A 17,344-nucleotide genomic window follows, 5' to 3' on the forward strand; every position below is an offset into this window, starting at 1 on the left:
TTTGTTTTAACAGGAATGAGGCATGCAACCTTGGTGAGCATGTCTACTATAGCCTGAGAGCGGAGTTTTGATGCCGAGAAGTGCTTAAAAATAGCTAAAAATTGCGAATATCAAGGGAAAAATATTCAACGTCGAAGGCAGCGGCTCCAGCTAGGACGATTTTAAGCGTCAAATGCTTTAAAGGCGCCCGAGCGACACTTGTTGATTTTTTATCATCTTTCAGACTATCGTGTGGGTTGTCAAGAGTTGCCGGCCAATGCGGGATGTCAATCCACATGCGCAAAAATTTACAGCACTCGATTTGGACACCGGATGGGGAAATGGCCAGCAAATGGACAAGATTTAAAGAGGTAGACTTATTTTTGGCCAAGTGGGAAGTGACCTTTGGGGGGAGTTGGAGCATTTCATGCAACATAAAATGTGGGCATCAAAATGTGGTGAGAGAAAGGAGGAGGGAGCGTGAGAAAATGGTGCCGAAAAATGAGCCCAATTCTTGGGGATTGGAGATGGCAACCTGCACACAACACATACAACAGACATTGGCCCTTGATTCCCTCCTCGATGCTGACTCTATCGCCGCCTCTCGCTCCTCAAATGGTGGCCTGGATGGAGATCTTTATTTCTAGTATTTCTCTCTCCTCCCTCTCTCTCCTTTAAGGGGTTGTTCTTGTGTGGAAGAAGATAATGAAGAATGGTGGAGGAAAGCTTGTCCAGATGAGACCGGTCCATCCAGATTGCTTTCGGATGGATGAAGACTTGAAGAGTGCTATTCTTGAAGATTCTAAGCATTAAATGCATGCTGGAAATCAGTCCCGTAATCAAGACTAAGAAACTGAGACCTGGAAATAAGCGGTAATGCTATTTTTAAAAAGAAAAATGATCTTTTTATGCTATTTGCTTTATGAAAACTTGTTCATATGGGATGAAAGTTCATTATAACACTATTTGCCATGAGTTTGATTAGTTTATGCTCTGAAAATCAGAAAATATAAGGCTACATAGCCAGAAATAGTGTTAAAATACATTAAAACACGTGTTTTAAGGGTAAAATTGGGTTTTTTGCTATATAAATGAGAAATATGATATGTCACACCAACTAAATCTGAGTTTTTTTTCTATCAATGAACCTAAGGGCCACAGCCCACAATCAATTTTCATTATCAGTCATTTTTTATTAAAGAAAAATAGAGAAAAATTTCCAAAATTGGGAAAATTTGGTTTAAAATTAGGGAAAAATAGGAAATGGACTGAGGAAAATTAGGGAAAATTATATCTATGTTTGTGCAATGTATAACGATGGCAAAGCACAAGGTTGGCCTCGATTTGTTCCGTTTCTATGTTTTGTGCGTATTTATTGTTCTTTTAAAAGGGAAAAATGCATAGAAACCCTATTTAACCGATCAATGATACAAAATGCTAAGAGTTGGATGAAAAGGGGCTGAAACATTGAAAGATAAGAAAAGATTTGATTTATGCATTACACTTAGCAAATAGGAAACGGTTTAAATAAAGAGGATGGTAGCATGAGCATATGGCTCGGTGCCTCCTTTCAACGCAGCACGCGTTAGTGAAATTCATGGAAAGAATGCTTTATGCACCATGCACGATGCTGATTTTTCTTTTGTTTGAGCACATAGCCATACACGATTTGCATTAAGCATAATAATTAAAAGGTATCAGAAAAACCTCCTGGATGCATGGCACTTGTCTTCCTTAGGTTGTGACCAATGATGAGCGTGAGAGGATGCCCAAGCTGTAGGTTAGTCATTGGGTCCTAAAGGGAAATTGTTGTGAGGAATGGTACATCCTGGAACGTAAAATATTGGTACCTTGAGAGGAGTTGGTGCTCGTATGTGTTATATGTCTAGCAGCGCATCAAAGGGCCAATCCCTAAGATGTAGGAGAGCTGCAGTGGGGCTTCGACTATTAGTCGGTGGAGTGCCTCCTGTATGCGGGTGATGAGGCATTATGCCTAAGTACTTTGGGATCTCCCTCTGAGGAGTTTAAGGGAAATGTTGGACTATAAACTATAAACATAGGAATTAAGCTTTAGGGCGGTTTGTCCTTTAGCATTAGATTGACGATCCTGGTCCGCGAGGCCATGAGGGTGTTTGTGTGTCATGAGCATGAGGTCCGGCTAGTGCCATAGCCAGTGCCGGCCCATTTCAGGTCCCATCAGTGGTGCATCTGCCGAGAGCGGCCTATAAGTGGTGGTTTTCGAATATAGGGTTTTTAGGGACCAAAAGAAAGTTGGTTTATGTCCTCTAACAAGGACCATCAAGCCGACAATCCAGAAAGCAAAACGTGCTGAGAGGGCTAGATGGCGGTTAGAGATCGTAAGCCGTTATTCTCCTCAAAGGAGTAGCCTAGTACGTATAAGAAGTAGTGGTCTTAGTCACCCAACTACTCCATATATTCCGTTAGGTGCAAAAGGAAGCGTAAATTCTTCCTTTCCTCCACCAAGTCTACCCACTTCAAGTGGGGGTGTGAATCCGTCACTTCAAGCTCCTACTGCTAATCCGATTGTCACCATGGCACAACCTATTGCGATTCCTGCAGGGACGCCAGATTTACCAGCCTTAGGAGTTCCCTTACCCATTTTTAATGGGTTAGCGGAAGAGGATGCAGAATTTCACATTTGTGAATTTCAAAGATTGATGTCCAATTATCGCATCCAAGACGAGGGACATCTCATGATGTTCTTCAATATGACATTAAAAGGAAGGGCTGTGGTATGGTATCACAACATAGATTCTGGAACCATAACCACCATTGATCAATTCTATGCAGCTTTCCGAGCGGAATATGCCCCTGAAAGAGGTGGCCAATATTGGTTGTAGGTCTTGAATGTAACGCGCCAAGATCCTCATGAGAATGTGAAAGCATATGCCAAGAAGTTGAAGGAAGTATTCCGTAAGTTGCAAACTTACATTCCCATTCCACCAGCTGCCCAATTACAATACTTTTTGCATGGGTTGGATTTTAATATCCAAGTACAATTGAGCAGTGTGGCCTTGGCAGATATAGACACCGCTATTACGCGGGCAGAGGGAGTAGAAGCACGATTACAAACCGCCTACTCCTCTCAAATGAATGTTAATGGGGGTTTAGTACCTGGCGGCAATCCATCATTGACGAATGGAAGTCAAGGAATGCCTATGACTAACCCTAATGGGAGAGCAAGTTTGGTTTCGAATGTACCTTTACTACCGGCTCCTCCCAGTGTGACTATGCCTATGGCAAGTCAGTTGGCTCCATCAAATGTTGGAGGCCAAGTTTTGAATTCTAATGTTGTTCATGTGGGTCAACAGCCAATGCCAAATCAGATTGTTAGGCCAATGGAACGACGAGTCGACGATCGAGGCTACGAGTCGAGTGCATCTAATGTCCTTGGCGAAGTTAAGGACATGATGAAGCATTATGCTGATATGATTTCCGAACAATATCAACAAATAGCCGTCGATGTTAATTTCTTGAAGAAGCAGCAAAATTTGATAGGGAGTCAACGCCCTGAAGAGGGTGGACCCTCTAGATTCAGTTGTAAATGGTGTGGTGGATAGCACTTCCCCGGAAACTGTCCAAATGTGAAATGTGATATTTGTGGAAAGTCAGGCCATTTAGCTGCTACCTGTTGGAGTAAGATTAGTTCTCTCCAACAAGGGAGTAAACAACTGGGCCCAGTGAATCATAGAGTGCAAGGAAATAACTTGCAGTAGAATGATGCACCAAGACAAATATTGCATAGGGCAAAAACAACTATAGAAGAGTTGCCATAGGGCAATGGAGTCAGCCTTATTGAGGCTGTACGAGTTAAGGATGCTGAAACCTCTAACTTAAGAGCCGTGACAAGAGGCCAAAAGGCTAAAGAGGTTGATAAAGATAATGAAAAACCGGTTGAGGCAAACCCTAAACAAGGGGATAAGGGAACACAAGTCCAAAGTCCTAGCATGGAAGGGGGACCGCTAAGGCCGGTTGACAAGAAAGTTGACCCTAAGAAGGATGAGGAAGTGCTAAGAAAGAAGGCAAGAGCCAAGAAAGAAGCACCCAAACCGGTCCAAAGACCAAAAGAGAGGATGGTTTGGCGAGAAAAGAGAGCTTTGGCTACTTATCATGACTTTGATTTAGCGAGTTCTCTTTGCGAAGTTAAACAAGATGTGAACCTCTTGCAATTGATCAAATTATCTCTAGGAGTACACAAGGAATTTAAGAAGATCCTGCATATTGGGTATATTGTAGAACCCTTGGGCATAGCACAAGTAGGGGAAGATTGGTTTGACCATGCTAAAAAGAACTACCCTAGGGTTCCAACTTATGTGGATGGAATATTAGTGGAACATGACATTGTAGACACTGGATCCTCTGTCAATATCATGAGTTCAGAATTGATGGAGAGGTTGGGTCTAGGCATCCAGAAAGACAGCTCCACCCTTCTGAGAATGGCTAATGATAGTCTAAGACAACCAGAAGGTTGCGTCACTAAGGTCCATGTTATAGTTGCAAGTGTAGAATGTTTCTTGGACTTTAGGGTGATAAGATTTGCAAGACTTCCTAGCTATCGAGTTTTGCTAGGTAGGCCTTGGATCTTACGAACAGACTATCAAGTCGATATACCCGCCAGTCGAGTGGTTCTAGGTCGAGGTGCTAATCAAGTAATAATCGATGCTTATCCTGAGTCTCCTCAAAGTGAGAGAGCTCCTTTATCTTCTACTGAATTAGAGACAGCAGCAGACGATCCATCTGGTAGTGAGACATCATCTAGTGATGAATCTAAGGAGGGGTCCACTACGGAGGATATCTATCAGATAACTCTAAATGAGCCGATAGAGCCGCAAGATAGAATAAGAGATGCGGATGTGATGATTTGGCTACTTATCATGACTATGTGTCCTTGATTCAAGAATTCCGCGATATCTTTGCTTGGGGTTATGATGAGCTGAGAGGTATTCCTCCCAGCATAGCTGTTCATACTATTCCTGTAAAAGAGGGCAGTCGTCTTGTGCATCAGAAAGTAAGGTGTATGCCTTTTGAATTGAGGGTTGGAGTGTTTGAAGAGTTACAGAAGTTAAGAAAAGCTGATTTAATCTTCCCTATTCAACATATAGAATGGTGTTCACCAGTTGTTTATCAGGAAGAAGAAAAACAACCAGATCCGATTATGTGTGGATTTTAGAGAGCTGAATAAGCAGACGGTTAAAGATTACTGTCCATTGCTATTTATTGACCAGATTTTGGATCAATTAGCGGGTAGGGAGATATATTCATTCATGGATTGCTTTGCGGGATATAACCAGATGGCAATTGCAGAAGAGGACAAGTTGAAAACAACTTTTATTACGGTCTTTGGTACTTTTGCGTACCATGTGATGGCCTTTGGTTTATGCAATGCACCTAGTTCGTGGCAACGAACAGCAAACAAGACCTTTGGTGACATCTCCCCAGATGAGTTGAAAGTATTTATTGATGACCTGCGGGCAGCCACACTGTAAGGGAGAGGATGTTGATTATTTTAAGAAAGTGCTTTGAGCATTGCAGACAATTTTGTATCGCTCTTAACCCACGGAAGTGTGTCTTTGAAGTACCTTATGGGCTATTGCTGGGCCATGTGGTCAGTTCAGTAGGGATAGCAGCTGACCCTGAAAAGATCAATGTTATAGTTGCTATGAGTCCACCACACACTCCGAAAGAGGTTCATAGCTTTCTGTCATCAATAGGGTACTATCAAAGGTTCATTAATGCCTTGGCAGAAAGAACGTTGCCATTAACAAACTTATTATCCTTTAGCTATTTGTTTGAATGGAGTGACCCTTGTAAGGTAGCTTTCGAGGATGTGAAATAGGAGCTAGTAAAAGCACCCATTTTAAAGGCACCTAAAAGGGGTGAGGTGTTCTATATATTTTCAGCAGCCACTATGCATAGTATCAGCTGTGTTGTTTAGCCCAAATCTGAGAGGAAAAGTGGTATCATCTAATAGCTTTTGCTAGTCAAAAATTGGGCATTTTAGAGATCAATTATACCTACATGGAGAAGTTGTGTCTTGCGATGGTCTTTGGGACTAAGAAATTCAAGCACTACATCCTCTATGAAAAGGTAGTGTTCTATACAAAGGCGGAAGGGCTTAGATTGCTTATGAATAAGCTGCAGCCGCCTGATCGTTTGGCAAAGTGGTTAATCACTTTGCAGGAGTTTGATTATGATGTCAAGAGTAAGCCACCGAGGTTGCAGGGTATTGTGGAATGACTTGTGGATTTCGGGGAGCCGAAAGAGACTTTGGCTGAAGGAAGTGATATTGAGGAAATGTTTAAAATTCATAAAGCTTCTATTCCATCTTGGTATGCTGCTATTACACACTATCTATCAACAGGAGAGACGGGAGCTGGTTTGTCAAAGTCTAAAAAAAGGAAAATCAAACAACAGGCATTGAAGTTTTCATTGATCGCAGGGACACTATGTCGGCAAGGTGTTGATGATATCTACCGCCGATGTGTGATGCCTGACGAGGTTCCTTTCATCTTGGAGGAGTGTCATGACTCTGCATGTGGAGAGCACTTCGCAGGACAATTGACGGCGCAGAAAGCTTTAAGAGCCAGATATTGGTGGCCGTCTATCTTCCAACATTATTTTGAGTATGTAAAGAGATGTGATACCTGTCAAAGGCATGATAGTAGAGAGAATAGGAAACGTCCACTTACGCCTATCATGGCTATCCTTCCATTTGAGAAGTGGGGCATTGATTTTGTGGGTCCTATCACCTCGTTGTCTACTACCCAGAAGAGGTATATTATAGTAGCCACTGATTATTTTACAAAATGGTCAGAAGCGCGGGTGACGAGGCAGGACAATGCAAAAGAAAATGCAAGTTTCCTTTTAGAGTAGATTATCTGCCGTTTTGGTCCACCGAAAGAGTTAGTGTCGGACCGTGGAACCCATTTTTTGAATAAAGTGATCAAAAGCTTGACTGAAGCAGATCCAATTGAGTATCTCCTCCCATGAATCTACCGATAGCTCCATGATTCAAGATGCACCCTCAAGTAAGTGTTGAGATATTGAGCTCCACTCATGATATGCCAGGGTGACCATTGTGCATTTATGTCACCAACTTGTTAGCTACAGATGCGGTTGGTACACTGCCCATGAATAATAGCTAGATGACAGCTATCCTTATCTACTCTAGTTCGTGGCTCAGTTAGTATGTGTTCAAAGAGGAGAGAGAGATAGGGAAAACACCATATCCATGAGCCTTCAGGCTCTCAAGCTCATTCCTTCATTTCCACACACTAAAACTGAAAAGCACACACACTACAAGATAAAGTGACCTAGTGTAAATGTAGACTAGACAGACTAACTCTAGTCAGGTCACTAACTGACTACTAACCCGACTTATTTAATGTAGTCACATGTAGACATCTGTACACACTAGTTGTCATAGATGTTGGTCATAGATGAAGACACACTGACGGTGAGCTTGATTTCTAACACTCCCCCTCAAGCTCAAAAACAAAACTCAAATCATCTGCATCACTCCAAGTAGCTGTCTAAAGTGAATGAACTTATATTTACCTAGTGATTTGGTAAAGATGTCTGCTACCTGGTCTTCAGTCTTCACATGCTCCAAGTCAATCTGATCTGCTAAAACCATTTCCCTGATGAAATGGTAGTGAACCTCAATGTGTTTTGATCTTGCATGATAAACAGGATTGCTTGCTAACATAACACTGCTCAAATTGTCACAGTACAGCTTGACTTCGTTGTCCAAGTGTACTCCCAAGTCATTTAGCTGACCACTTAGCTTCACATGCCACTAAGGCCGCACCACGATACTCTGCTTCCATACTAGACAGTGCAACTGTAGGCTATTTCTTACTCTGCCAACTGATCATGCTACTACCCAATCCAAATGCATAGCCACTAGTTGACCTCCTGTCATGCGTGCAACCAGCCCAGTCAGCATCAGTGTACCCCATCAAGTCAAGGGGTTTTCCATATGCATAAAAAAACCCATGATCTGTGGTACTCTTTACATATCTCAGAATTCTTTTGACTGTATCCAAGTGTGGTTTGTGAGGCTTCTGCATGAACTGACTGATCAGCCCCACAGCATAACTCAAGTCAGGTCTAGTGATCGTGAGATAGATCAAGCTGCCTACCATCTGTCTGTACATGGTAACATTCTCAATCTCTATCCCAACATCAATCTGCAGCTTGACATTTTGCTCCAAAGGCGTATCCATAGGCTTGCAATCAGCCATACCATATTTCTGTAACATGTCATGAGCATACTGCTTCTGTAGCAACCATATGCCTTGAGGTGTAGAGACAACCTCAATCCCCAAAAAATATTTCAGCTCTCCAAGATCCTTGACCTTAAACTCAGCCTATAAACATGTCTTTATTTCTGCAATCCCATTTTCATCATCTCCTGCAATGATTAAGTCATCAACATAGACAACTAGGAAAACATAGCCACTATCTGTCTTCTTCACAAACAGACTATGATCAACATCTCCCAATCGGAAACCATGTTGTTGTAAATAACTGCTGATGCGAGCATTCCATGCTCTGGGTGCCTGTCTCAGCCCATATAATGCCTTTTTCAGCCGACATACATGCGCTGGAAATTCTGGATGTACATAGCCTTTAGGCTGTTCCATGTAAACCTCTTCCTGTAATTCTCCATTGAGAAATGCATTCTTTACATCCATCTGCCATAGTTTCCAGCCTCTAGCCTGCTGCCAAAGCAATCACAGTTCTAACTGTAGCCATCTTTGCTACAGGGCTGAAAGTCTCCTCATAATCAAGACCATACTGCTGCGCATACCCTTTTACAACCAGCCTGGCCTTATATCTTTCCAATGATCCATCTGATTTACATTTTACCTTATACACCCACTTGCATCCAATAGGTGTTTTTCCCTCAGGCAACTGTGCCAAATCCCATGTATCATTTTCAGCCAAAGCTGAATATTCCTCATCATAGCAGCACACCAATTCTCATCTGCAACTGCCTCATCAAACTTACTTGGTTCTCTAAAACCTATTACTTTCGTCATATAAGCATAATGACGGGTTGAATATCCAGTGTAAGTATACCTATCAACAGGTCGTCTAACCCTCTATGATCTCCTGAGCTGTGGCTCATTGTGAGCTTGCCTCTCATGAGGCGGCACATAACGGCTATGCATAGCACCTGACGTCATAACAGACGGAATCCCCAATTCACTGTCTAAGCTGTCACTGCTAGATGAATCATAACCTGCAGTGAGTGGACCTGTTACATCTTCCAAAACCTTTTCTTTTCCCTTATCTGTTCTCCCCCTCACTGACATATCCGTGTTAGTGGATGCAGTAGTGCGACTTCGTAATCGTTCTGTCCAAGGACTCACTATAGATGATACATCACCTGTCTGTCCACTCATGGAAGTACTCTCTGCAGGAGTATTTTCAGCATGACTCATACTGGGTGAGCCATCAGTAGGCACTGCAATAGGATTCCCATACCAAGATGCTAACTCATCAAATACCACATCTCTGCTTATGAGTGTCTCATGCGTAGAAGGTACATAACACTTATAAGATTTCCGTTCCTGTGCATATCCAATAAACACACTTTTCACTGCCTTAAGATCCAATTTCTTCCTCTTCTCATCCGGTATATGCACATATGCAATGCTGCCAAATACCTTCAAGTGTGAAATGGTAGGTTTATGACCATACAACCATTCATACGGAGTGACATCATGAATCCCTGCTGTAGGGGTTTGATTCAGCACATAGACAACAGTCACCACTGCTTTAGCCCAATAACCATTTGGCAAACATTTTTCATTCAGCATAGCTCTAGCTGACTCCATCAAAACCCTGTTTTTCCTCTCTGCAACACCGTTTTGCTGCGGTGTATAACTTCATGTGAGCTATCTTTTGATCCCATGTTTAGCTAGATACCTATCAAAGTAGTTTGAGACATATTCACCTCCTCCATCTGATCTCAAGCATGATATGTAACAGCCCAATTCACTTTCAGCATGTTTCTTGAAGTCTTTGAATGCATCAAACACATCATCCTTATGCTTCAAAATATAAATCCAAGTGTATTGCTGAAATCATCAATAAATGAGACATAATACCGTGCATCGCCAAAAGAAGTATTATGTGAAGGACCCCAGACATCAGAATGCACCAATTGTAAAGGCCTAGTGCTGTTTTTGACATGTCTCATGAAAGGAAACCGTGCCTATTTCCCAAACTGACATGCAGGGCATACATGACCAAAATCATTATACTTGAATTTAGGTAATCCAAGTACTACTTATTTCTGCTGCATAGATTTCAACCTTTGTACGTTGACATGTCCAATCCGCTTGTGCCAAATCTCTACATCCCGAATGGCACTCTCATCATGAGCAAACATCGCTGCCTTGAGTCCGGGAATGGTCACATCCAATGTAAACATCCTACCATCCCTTTTGCCCTTGGCAATTAACTTGCAGCCATTTCCATACTCCTCAATGAAACACCCATCTTTGTTGAACCTCACTTGCAAATTCTGTTCTGCCATTTGACCCACCGACAACAGATTCTTTGTTATGGTTGGTACATGTAATACATCATGCAGGCCTTTCTTCTTGCCATCAGGCATCATAAGAGGAACAATCCCTTTATGCTTTATGTCATGTTGGGTGTCATCTGTGCATACATGACCATGTGTACCTGCAACCATCTCATCAAACCACTCTCCATGCGGGGTCATGTGGTTTGATGCTCCAGAGTCAATGTACCATCTGTCGTCTCTATCATGTCTCGATGCATTTTTAGATACATGTTGCATGGCAAAGAGTCTATCAACTGGCTCATCATGAGCACCACTGGAAGATGCATAGTGCCCATGCTGTCTGCCCTTTGCCTTCATATCTCCCTGCTTTTTGTAACAATCCTTTGCAATATGCCCATACCGGCCATAATAATGGCAGTCCTTGTCCCTGTTGGACTGATCAGATGACTGCCATGAACCAGATCCACCACCTCTACCTCGGGGTGATCTCCCCCTGCCTCTAAACCCACCAGATCCACGCTGGCCTTGTGTATTTGCACCATGCCAATTACTTTGCTGCTGCTGCTGTCCATAAGCATTACGAGTGTCACAACGACCTCGAAATGAACCACGTCCTCTAGATCCTCTACCACGCTGGCTAGAGTATAACACAGTGTCTCTACTCTGAGATGCATTGGAACTTGTATTCAAATCAAGTTTGACTTCCTCATGCAGCAACAAGGCAACTAGCTCTTCCCAACTAGGGGGCTCTTCTCTGACAGAAATGGAAGTGTCAAAAGCTTTGTACTCTTTGCCTAAGCCATTCAAGGCAACAACGATCATATCATCTTCTGATACACTTGAGCCAATAGTAGCAAGTTGATCAGCTATGGTCTTAATCTCCGCGGTATACATCTGGATGCTCTTGCCATTCCTAGACATGTTGTTGAACTGTTGTTTCAACTGGATCTTTCTTGCATGTGTTAGGGTTCCATAATTTTTCATCAGTATGTCCCAAGCATCCTTCGGAGTCTCGCATCCAGTGATCTAAATTACCATAACATCCGATATACATAAAGAAAACCAATGCATCACCTTGCATGCTCTTTCATTCCATAGCCTGTAAGCTCTTTTCTGTTCATTTGTTGGATTGTGTGCAGGCAACTCAGGAGCAACTTCATCTCCTGTACATAGATCCCAATAACCTCTGCCAACCAGAAAGTTTTTCATTCTGAATTTCCATAATGCAAAGTTCTTATTATCCAACTTCTCTCCAACTATCTGAGTGATATTATCAGTCCCATGTGCATTAGCCATGATGCAATAGACTGTCTATTGACTCCCTGCAGACCAATAAGTATGACTGCTGACTAAGTTCAGTCCGTAACAGTTTATGACAGTTTTCTGCACTAAATTGCAGAAAAAAACCAGGGTATTTCAGCCCACTGACACCCCAAAACGACCCACAAACAAGTGGTCTCAACTGTGGATATAACTATCAATACATAAGTTATGTGTTTGCTTTAGCTTAAGCTTCTGTAACCTTACTGCCAGGGTACATACATGCAGTCTGAAAACTGTAAACTGTGAGTAACCAGCAGCAATTTCAAATTCAAAACTGAGTGGTAATCATGTCATACACGTTCCAAAATCTCCCAGATAGCTGCTAGTACATTTGGCAGTCAAGACATGAGCATAGAGGTACATAACAGTGCATAACCAGCACATACAAGTGTCAACAAATCTAGTTGCAGGTTGTAGTCAACCAAAATTCAGCATACCAAGCTCCAAGCAGCTCCAAAATGTCTTTCGACCATGTCATACATTTACTTTGTAGTGGCAAGTTCAATACATGAGCATCTGAGTAGGCATAGACAACCTGTCTTCATTGACCAATGGCATAAACTTCATGAGCTGTTTGTAATTAACCAGGACAGTGTAACTGCATTTACTTCAGCTTCAAAATTCAATTTTCAATGATGCTCATTGCTTGCTTCAATCCTCCATATATTCAGCATATATAGGCCAGTTCATATAGATGATGGAACCCCCAAGATGACCTGTATTGCTTCAGTAATGCACAATACTTGTTGACTGTGTATGATAGTTTTCAGCCTGTCAATGATTTTTAGATCTGAGTATTCTGAGCAAGAAATCTCAGCTCCAAGACATTTGATCCAATGTATACATGCTTTGACACATTCTTGTGCTCTAAAGATGCCTTCTGAGTGTAGTACAAGGCTCCTGTATGTCAATAATGACTGAATGCATGCTGTCCATTCATGTTTACAGCAGTTCAGAATTGATTACAGGTCTGTGTCTGTTACTCTAGCTCATAACAAAGCTGCCACACAAGAATTTACTTCTTGTACACTTCATATACCTTCAATAGTGAGCATACATGCTCTATGAATCTTGTCCAGGTGCCCCACTGAAGATTGACAGGTTGCTGTCCACCTAGATCAGCAGGCGTAGATCACGCAGAATTCCAGGCCTTGTTGTCAGCTGGTCCTCCTCATCATGAGGCTCAATGACCACTTGCAGATGCTCAAGGATGCCCACCAAGGCTCCCAGAAAGGCCTCAACCACTGTGATAAAGCATGGAGTCCAAGATGAGCAAATGCATACCTTGACAGAGTAATGGCAGCCTGTTCTTGTTTTCAAAAGACCTTGTTCTTTAGCTTCTTCAAGTCTTCTTGACTCCCTCCTGCTCCAGAGAGCTCAACCTGGCAATGCTCTGATACCATGTTCAAAGAGGAGAGAGAGATATGGAAAACACCATATCCATGAGCCTTCAGGCTCTCAAGCTCATTCCTTCATTTCCACACACTAAAACTAAAAAGCACACACACTACAAGATAAAGTGACCTAGTGTAAATGTAGACTAGACAGACTAACTCTAGTCAGGTCACTAACTGACTACTAACCCGACTTATTTAATGTAGTCACATGTAGATAGCTGTACACACTAGTTGTCATAGATGTCGGTCATAGATGAAGACACACTGACGGTGAGCTTGATTTCTAACAGTATGCCACCTTAGTTAGTTGAGTTTGGTTTGAGACCATATATAGGGTTCTTCTATTTCTCTGTACTAGAGTTCTTTTGGCTTACACAACTAAGAAGAGGAAAACTATTTTCAGCCTCCACCTTTGTGTGTATTCCCCCATTATGTAAGTGAGAAAGCTACAAGTGAGACTCCTTCCTTCTCTCCCACAATCTTGACATGGTATCAGAGCCTGGTTCGTGGTACGAAGCTCAAGAAAGCAAACCAAGTTCGCGGTGTTTTGGTAAGAGGACCAGTGTTGCTTTCATTTTTCGAGTTTGGGAGCAAGTCTTTGTAGGTAGCACAGCCGGAAAGTGCAAGAGTGCATTGTCTTAGATTGAGATGCCTTTCGCGGTGTAGTAAGAGGGCAGTATATGATGCGGGAAAGGGCTTTAGCCCTTGGTTGCCCTATTTTTTTTGATTCGAGGCCATTTCGGGGCCCGTTTTGGAGGCGGAAGTTTTTCGCGCGCACTCAGGAAAAGGCCTTGTTTTTTGCTGTGCGACCACTGTTCTACAGGTCGGTGAAAAGTTACCATAGAAATTGCATCGTATGCGTGTGCGCAGAAACATTGGGAGTTACAGAATCATCCTTATTGCTTGTTGATGCAAAATCATCACTAGGAAGTGACTGTGTGGTCAAATACCACTTTCGTTAGTTTTGCAGATTTGCCCTTGTGAGGCTGAAGCTGTGTTTTTTGCAGTGACAGAATTTTTTGCAGTGTTCTGTAATGGCATCTAATTCTCTTTCACATATTGTCACTGAAAAGCTTGACAAGAACAACTTCCAAGCATGGAAGTTTAGAATGAAGAATTTCTTTATGGGAAAAGGATATTGGAAATTCATTGCACGAAATGAAGAAGAACAAGTTCTTTTTGATGTTCCCAATCAATAGCAAATGTAGGCATTTAAAGGATGGCATGAGAGAGCCAAAAAAGTTATATACTGGTTGTCTATCAGTATTTCAAATTCTATGATTGTGCATATTCAGGATGCAAGTACAACAAAGGAGGCATGGGATACTTTGTCAAAAATGTATAGCACAAATACGCAAGCCAGGAAAATGCAGCTCAAGCAAGAGTTGCACAATGTGCAAAGAGAAAGTATGAGCATCAATGACTACCACATGAAGGCGAAGAAGATTGCAGATGCACTTGCTTCCATTGGGTCACCAGTGGAAGATGATGATTTAGTTTCTGTGACCTTGAATGGTTTAGGAAAGGATTATGCACAGTTCCGAACATCCATTTCCGTCTGTGAAAGATTTCGTGATTTATAGGAGTTGATTGCTCTTCTAATTTCTGAGGAGCACAGAAATGGTGGTGCATCTTCTTCAGGAGGAACTTCAAAAGAAGCTGTCTTCTACTCAAATGCTAGAAGAGGTAGAGGCAGAGGTAGAGGAGGCCGAGATCAGGAGGCCGTGGTAGAAATCAGAATATGCAACAAACTCAAGAAAACCAGTCCTATGGAGGGGGACGTGGTAACTCTAGAGGCAGGGGGAGCCAAAGAGGTCACGGTGGATGGCAAAGAGGCCAAAATGCAAACAGCAATGTTGAATGCTACTACTGTGGTAAAATGGGTCATATGGCTAAAGACTGCTATAAAAAGTAGAATGACATCATGAATGGAAAATTGCAACAAGGAAATTATGCATCTTCTAGTAGACAGGGTGATGACAGAAATGAGCATTTGTTTATGGTGCATCACATGACCAATTTTGTGACAAGTGCAGAAGAAAGCAACGATGTGTGGTATGTTGACTTAGGTGCATCAAACCACATGATAGGTCATGCAGAATGGATGCAAGATGCAAGGAAAATGGAAAAACCAGGATTTGTGGAGACTAGTGATGATACTGCACATCCTATTGTACATATTGGAAAAATTCCTTTGTCTATGCAGGATGGGAAAAAGAAATACTTGTTGGATGTATTTCATGTCCCAAATATCACCAAGAACTTGGTTTCTGTTGGTCAAATGGTTGAGCAAGGCTTGCAGGTCAAATTAAATCCTCATGGATGCTTTGTTGAGGATATGAAAAATAAAGGTCACTTGATAGCAAAAGGAAAGAAGAAGGGAAGAATGTTTACGTTGGATGCAGACATGCCTGAATTGAGTGTAGCAATGTTTGCACATGGGACTGGTGTAGTTGCAGATATTGATATATGGCATAAACGCATTGGTCATGTTAATGTACAGTGACTTAAATCAATGCAAGCCCAAAACATATTTGCAGGATTGCCTAAATTCAATGTTGTAGAAATGCATAAGGTATGTGAAGCCTGTCAATTTGGAAAATAGGCAAGAAAACCATTTCCTAGACATGTTCAAGAGAGTAAGAAGCCATTGGAATTAATCCACTCTGATGTGTGGACTACTAAAGATGCATCTATTGGAGGTTGTCATTATTTTGTCACTTTTATTGATGACTATAGTAGAAAAGTTTGGATGTATTTTATGAAAAAGAAAAGTGAAGTGTTTGGGCATTTCAAAACTCTTAAAGCTATGGTTGAAAAAGAAACAAGCATGTAAATAAAATGCCTAAGGTCAGATGGAGGGGGAGAGTACCTCTCAAATGAGTTTGAAAGGTTCCTGTAGGAGCATGGCATAAAGCAACAATATTCATGTAGTTATACCCCACAACAAAATGGAATTGCAGAAAGGAAAAATAGGCATATTGGAGAGGTATCTCATGCCATGCTCAATGAAAAAGACTTGCCAGATTTTTACTGGGCTGAAGCAGTTGCTATAGCAATCTACATAATGAACAGGGCTCCCACTGTAGCAATACATGGGATGAATCCAGAGGAGAGGTATACTGGTAGGAAACCAGATATTTCTCATTTGAAAATTTTTGGTTGCATTGCCTATGTTCATGTGCCAGATGAGTTGAGATCCAAGTTGGATCCAAAAGCTGAGAAGTGCATCTTTATTGGTTACTCTTTGCAGGGGTATAGATGCTGTAACCTATCTACTCATAAGTTTACAGTGAGTAGAGATGTTATTTTTGATGAGATGAGTAGCTAAAATAAACCAGTAAATGTGATTGATGATGTAGATGCACAAAATGGTAATGTTGCACAGAATTCACAACAGCAGTCACAAAATATTAGTGGACTTGGAGTGTCCTCTAGTAGTGGTTCACATTCTTTGCCATGGACAGGCAGATTGAGATCAGGAGAATCTCCTCAAAACAATGCAGATAGTGGTGTGTAGGTTTCACGAAAAAGAAAAGAGAAGGTAGATTAACCCATGTTTGATGTGAATGTAGGTCACTCTTATGTGGATGGTGAATCCAGTGGCTCAGAGCAGAGCATTGATGATGGGTTGGGTATTCCTTCTATTGTTACACATGGAGTAAGGAAGACCAGGGATGTTTTGAGAGCAGCTGGAGTGAACCTACTTTGTGTAGGTCTACCAGAGCTAGGTATCCTGTGGATAGGCTGAAATATGATGGATTTACAGCCATTCACTATGCTTATGTGGTCAAAGTGATACAGGAACCAGAACCCACTTCTTTTGAGCAAGCCATGGGAAAAGAAAAATGGGAGAAAGCCATGGATGAAGAAATGGATGCCTTGGAAGCAAACGCTACATGGGAATTGGTACCTTTGCCTAAAGATAAGAATGCAATTGGTTGTAAGTGGATTTATAAGGTGAAACACAATGCAGATGGTTCTGTGAACAGATACAAGGCAAGATTAGTAGTCAAGGGGTATGCACAAACATATGGCATTGATTATGAAGAAACATTCAGTCCGGTTACAAGGATGG

This window comes from Lygodium microphyllum, chromosome 18 (assembly GCF_053477565.2).
Source record: "Lygodium microphyllum isolate KBCC chromosome 18, Lygodium_microphyllum_v1.1.10, whole genome shotgun sequence".
Taxonomy (NCBI): domain Eukaryota; kingdom Viridiplantae; phylum Streptophyta; class Polypodiopsida; order Schizaeales; family Lygodiaceae; genus Lygodium; species Lygodium microphyllum.